The sequence below is a fragment of the Phocoena phocoena genome, chromosome 6 (genome assembly GCF_963924675.1).
Source record: "Phocoena phocoena chromosome 6, mPhoPho1.1, whole genome shotgun sequence".
Lineage (NCBI taxonomy): Eukaryota > Metazoa > Chordata > Mammalia > Artiodactyla > Phocoenidae > Phocoena > Phocoena phocoena.
In genome coordinates this window covers 11,329,134-11,335,532 of record NC_089224.1, presented here as the reverse complement: position 1 = coordinate 11,335,532, position 6,399 = coordinate 11,329,134, and positions in this window count along the sequence as shown.

Below are 6,399 nucleotides of genomic sequence, written 5' to 3'. Positions count from 1 at the left end.
GAGAAGCAAAGAGGAGAATTTAAAGACAGGCAAATAATTTCCATCCCCATTTTTTTAAAGGTAATTCCTGAATTCGTACACAAAATTCTCACTTTATAGGCACGTGGCTGTAGCAACTCAGTTTGAGTATATTTAAAGTATTTTGAGTTTCTAATTTGTACCAGGGAAAGATGGTAAAGAGTAAGATTTCCATATCCTTTTGTATAGAATTCTAGAGCTTAATATTTTTATCTTTAAAAATCATTAATCAAAACACACTTGTCATCAGATTTAATTAAACTTAGTAATTGCACTATTGTCATTTCATTAATTTTTGGTGTTTGAAAATGCTAATTGTGTTACTTTTCTTTAGTGAACTTACCGCTGGTGATTGATGTCTAACAAAATGGATACCCAGTTGGATTAGATGATTCATATGATTACATTTTAAATGTATACTAACAGAACCAAGGTTGGTAAATAAATATATCGAGGCTGATGGGCCACAGAACATGATGACATTATGTAAATACACCTAAATATGCACACATTTTTCTGGTATAATTCTTGGATACTTACTTTGAAAAGCAAAGAATTATTCAGGTTTTTTTTTTATTCTACAAAACTCATGTCATAACTTCTTTCTGGCAATAACACTCTAGGGAAGTAGTGTCCAGGTTGTAACTCTATGTAGAATCTGTTCCTCTACATTCTTTTATTTGCCTTTAGTGGTTCAAAAATTTAAAAGCCTGGGTTCCACAAAGACTGTGGAAGTGTTAAAATGTGTGTAATTTTACAAACATTTTAATGCTATTTTCTGCACTGCTGTGTTTAAAAATTGTCTTAAATATTTTATTTTAAAAATTTTATTAACATTATTTTGCTCAATGCCTTTATGATGAATCAATTAAAGTTCTTTTCAATATTTTATTCAGTTGAATGTACTGATTTTCATTTTAAATTACAGTTTGTGGTTATAAAAATAGTACGTGCTCTCTATGAAAAACAATTATTGAAAACTATATCCACACAAAAACCTGCACACGGATATTTATAGCAGCTGTTGACAAAACAAATAGACTGCCAGTTATTTCTCCATCAAAAATGGGTTTATTCGAGATTAGCAAAGAATTGTAATTCAGGGTCTGTAACCAAGTTGACCACGTTCAAGTCCTCAGCAAAAAATTGAGGGAACTCTTACAGAGAGGAAGAGGAAGTTGAGAGGGCAATAGTAAACAAAGAGTCCCGCACTTATCATTGGCTGAGTTGTGACAGTCTGTCTCTCATTGGCTGAGCTCTAGCCAGGCAAGAAAAGGTCAGCTTCCTCTTGTGCTCTGCTATCTTCATAGGGCAGAGAGCTCCCCCTTCTGGCCTCCCAACTTAATTTTTTTATAATTTTATTTTGATTAGAAGTCTGTTTCTAAAATATAATTTCTATTTATTTTTGCCACACAGAAGTATTGCTGGTCTCTGCAATATGAAAAAAATTCTAAAATAATCTACATGTTGACCACTTCTCATGACATTTTTTTAAACCTTTTTTTTCCATTTTATTTATTTTACTTAAGTATAGTTGATTTACAATGTTTCAGGTATATAGCAAAGTGATTCAGTTTATGCATATATATATATATATTCAGTCATATATTCTTTTTCAGGTTCTTTTCCATTATAGACTATTATAAGATATTGAATATAGTTCCCTGTGCTATACATTAGGTCCTTGTTGTTTATTTTATATATAGGAATATGTATCTGCTAATCCCAAATTTCTACTTTATCCCCCCCACCTTTCCCCTTTGGTAACTATAAATTTGTATGCTATGTAAGCCTGTTTCTGTTTTGTAACATTTGTTCATTCGTATCATTTTTTAGATTCCACATATAAATGATATTTGTCATTGTCTGACTTACTTCACTTAGTATGATAATCTCAAGGTCCATCCATGTTGCTGCAAATGGCATTATTTCATTTCATTCTTTTTTTATGGCTGAGATGTACCACATCTTTATCCATTCATCTATTGATGGACATTTAGGTTGCTTCCATGTCTTGGCTATTGTAAGTAGTACTGCAATGAACATTAGGGTGCATGCATCTTTTTGAATTAGAGTTTTTGTCTTTTCTGGATATATGCCCAGGCATGTGACTCCTGGATCATGTGGTAACTCTACTTTCAGTTTTTTAAGGATGCTCCACACTGTTCACAGTGGCCACACCAATTTACATTCCCACCTACAGTGTAGGAGGGTTCCCTTTTCTCCACACCCTCTCCAGCATTTATTATTTGTAAATTTTTTGATGATGGCCATTCTGAATGATGAGGTAATATCTCATTGTAGTTCTGATTTGCATTTCTCTGATAATCAGCAGTGTTGAACATCTTTTCACGTGCCTGTTGGCCATCAATGAAGAAACCATCAATGAAAAAAACTGGAACCTACCAGAAAAGATCTAAAACTAAAGACATAAAGAAGAAACCACAACAAGTTGGGTAGGAGGGGCAGACTCACAGTACAATCAAACCCCATACCCCGTGGGTGGGCGACGTACAAAATGGAGAAGAATAATATAGTTTTCCCACAGACGTGGCAGTTTTGAGCCCCACGTCAAGCTCCCCAGCCCAGGGATCCGGCACTGGGAAGACAAGCCTCCAGAGCAGGTGGCTTTGAAGGCCAGCAGGGCTTAACTGTAGGAGCCCCATGGGACTGGGGGAAATACAGGCTTCAAGCTTAAAGGGTGCAAACAAAATCTCAGGCACACCCGGGAGACGGGGTGAAAGCAGTAATTTGATAGGAGCCTGGGCCACACCTACCTGCTGGTCTCGGAGAGTCTCCTGGGGTGGGGCTGGGGGGGGTGCTGCAGCTCATGCTGGGGACATAGACACTGCTGGCAGACATATGGGGGAACCGCCAACCTTGGGGACGCACTTGGTGGCTGCCATATTGACTCACTAGCAACAAGACCCGACCCCGCACAACGGCCTGCGGGCTCCAGTGCTGGGAGCCTCAGGCCAAACTAACTGGGTGGAGTCACAGCCCCAGGCTGCCTAAAGACTAAAGAGCACACAGCCTCCTGCAGACACCTCCCCACGAGACAGATCCCAGCTCACCAGAGGAACAACACCCAGCTTTAGCCACCAGTGGGCAGGCACCGGCCCCTCCCACCAGGAAGCCTGTACAAGCCGCTAGATAAGCCTCACCCACTGGTCTGTGGCCATCATCAAAAAGTACAAACAATAAATGCTGGAGGGCTTCCCTCGTGGCGCAAGTGGTTGGGAGTCCGCCTGCCTGCCGATGCAGGGGACACGGGTTCGTGCCCTGGTCCGGGAAGATCCCACACCCCGCGGAGCGGTTGGGCCCGTGAGCCATGGCCGCTGAGCCTGCGCGTCCGGAGCCTGTGCTCCACGACGGGAGAGGCCACGGCAGTGAGAGGCCCGCGTACCGCAAGGGGAAAAAAAAAAAATGCTGGAGAGGGTGTGGAGAAAAGGGAACCCTCCTACACTGCTGGTGGGAATGTAAGTTAGTACAGCCACTATGGAAAGCTGTATGGAGGTTCCTTAAAAAACTAAAAACAGAGGTACCAAATAATCCTGCAATCCCATTCCTGGGCATATATCTGGAGAAAACTCTAATTCGAAAAGACACGTGCACCCCAATATTCATTGCAGCGCTCTACAATAGCCAAGAGATGGAAGCAACAATTTCCATCGACAGATGAATGGATAAAGATGTGGTGTGTATATATACAATGGAATATTACTCAGCCATAAAAGAAAGAAAGAATGTCATTTTCAGCAACATGGATGGACCTAGTGATTATCATACTAAGTGGAGTAAGACAGCGGAAAACAAGTCAGAGGAAGACAAGTACCGTATGATATCACTTATATGTGGAATCTAAAATACGATACAAATGAACTTATTTACAAAACAGAAATAGACTCACAGACATAGAACACAAACTTACGGTTACCAAAGGGGAAAGGAGTGGGGATGGGGATAAATTAGGAGTTTTGGATTAGCAGATACACACGACTATATATAAAATAGATAACCAAGGACCTACTGTAGAGCACAGGGAACTATACTCAATATTTGTAAAAAATAAATCTGAATAAAGTAGGACTTGTTAATAGTAATGTATCAATATTGTTTAGTAATTGTGATAAATATACCAATGTTAAGATTTTGACAATGGGGAAACTAGGTGTGGGGTTTATAGGAATTGTCTTTGCAACTTTTCTGTAAATCTAAGACTTCTTTATAAGTTTATTTTTTTAAATGTACAGTTCAATGAGTTATCACAAACACCTTCATAACTACTACCCAGATAAGACATTTTTCACAAGGAATCTCAGATTGAACTTTTTAAGAAAGTTCTCAAGGCCAACAAAGCCACACCAAGGGTGTGTCATAGATTCATTCTGTCTGTGAGATCTATAGATTTGGGTGATAGAGATTTGGGCAAATTTCTCTCTTCTTGGGATCCCCCCAAATATCCTGAGATTCCTGCATCCATTAGGAGGTGGTCTTCCTTATCTACCAGATAAAGCTGCTGGAAACCTAAGTTTCCAAATTCTGAAGGGATCAGGTAGAGAGAAAAGGTAAAAGTTTCAAATCTACCAACAGAAGTGTAATTTAAAGGCTTCCTTATATCTGGAAAACACAGATTAAAAACCAGTAATATTTCAGATAAAAACCAAAAATTATAACCATACTCATAAGTTCACTCAGTCCTATGTGACTTCCTTGATCTTACTCTTCTGTTAACAGTTTTATGAAGCCATCAGGTTTTCCAGTAGAATTCTTTAATTTCTTACCCCGTTCAGCAGTATGATCTGAAGGTTATCAGAAACCCGTACTTGTCAAAAAGTCCTTTCTATGAATCTTCTTGAAGATGAAGCATGTTTGCAAAAACACCGGAGTAAAATAACTCTATAAATGACAAAAAACTTCCACTGAAATGTCAAGGTTAAAGACCTGATTACAATGCAGCTGACAAACTGGGGTACCTCTGTGACATACAACAATTTAAGATGATAACTAGAATTATGACTGATATCACTTACCAGGACATACCAGAAGTTTAGGAATGCCATATTAATTTCTAGAATATCTGTATTAATAACATTTACCCATACAATACAACCTAAGAAGTTTTATCACCACTCATTTGACAACACTTAATGTAATATAACATACCAAATAAGCCTAATTCGTTTATTCCTCTCCCTGAGATGGAGAGAAAAATACTTTTAGGTGTTCCAGGGACCCTTTGGAAAACCTCAAAGTTAGCTAGAGTTCAAACGAACTTCATTTAGAATTTATCTTTGGGAATTTTGTCAAAAATACCAAAAAGCTTCAAAACACCTGGTCAAATAGGATCATACATCACTGTGAAACAATACCCATTCACAGCCAAAACCCAGATCGGGACTTGAACCCACGGTCTTTTAACTGAGATCACACACCTGGTCTCAGGACTTAATGAAGCTCAGGTTCTTGATGTCTCATCGCAGAAAGAATTCAGTGAGAGACAAAGTGATAGGTAAGAAGTAGATTTATTTAGAGAGAAACACACTCCACAGACAGAGTGTGGGTCCTCTCAGAAGGCGAGAGCAGCACCAGGGTCTGGGGTTGTCAGTTTTTATAGGGGTGGGTAATTTCATAGGCTGAGTGGGAGTATTCCAGCTATTTGGGGGGAAGGGGTGGGGATTTCCAGGAATTGGACCACTGCGCACTTCTTGACCTTTATGGTCAGCCTTGGAACTGTCATGGCACCTGTGGGTATGTCATTTAGCTTGCTGATGTGTTGCAATGAGCATATACTGAGGCTCAGGGTCTAGTGAAAGTTGACTCTGCCATCTTGGACCTATATGGTTCTAATCAGTTTATGTCGTGTCCTCAAGCTATGTCATTCTTTTAAAGGTTGTGCCCTGCCCTCTTCCCTCCTGTTTCACTTCCATAATTTCTGCATCCATAGTACGGTCACTTTCTTTTTCATTCAGAAACAGCTACCTCTAGAACAAAAACCATCCTTTCTTCCTTTAACAAAATGCATCTCCATTCCTCATACCTTCTTTTACTGAAAACATGCTTCCCATTTTCCTTGAATACTGAAATATTTCCCTTATAAATCGTAACCTTAAAACTTTAATCTATAGCGAAAACCAAGAAGTAAGTAATTGTGTACTGTTTGTCATACCAGCACTTCCTGATTGGAAAACTTTCGCAAGATATGTGTTAAACAAACCCAAACATCTTTAGTTTCCCTCTCATAAGAAGACAAAAGTAGGTAATCTTAGACCTGCCCAGCAGTTAATGTTCCAGTATTTTATCCTATTTGAAATGACCCAGAGAGTGAATGAATTATCATAGTTTAACTTAGTTTAGTTTCAAATAACCAAAATCTGGATA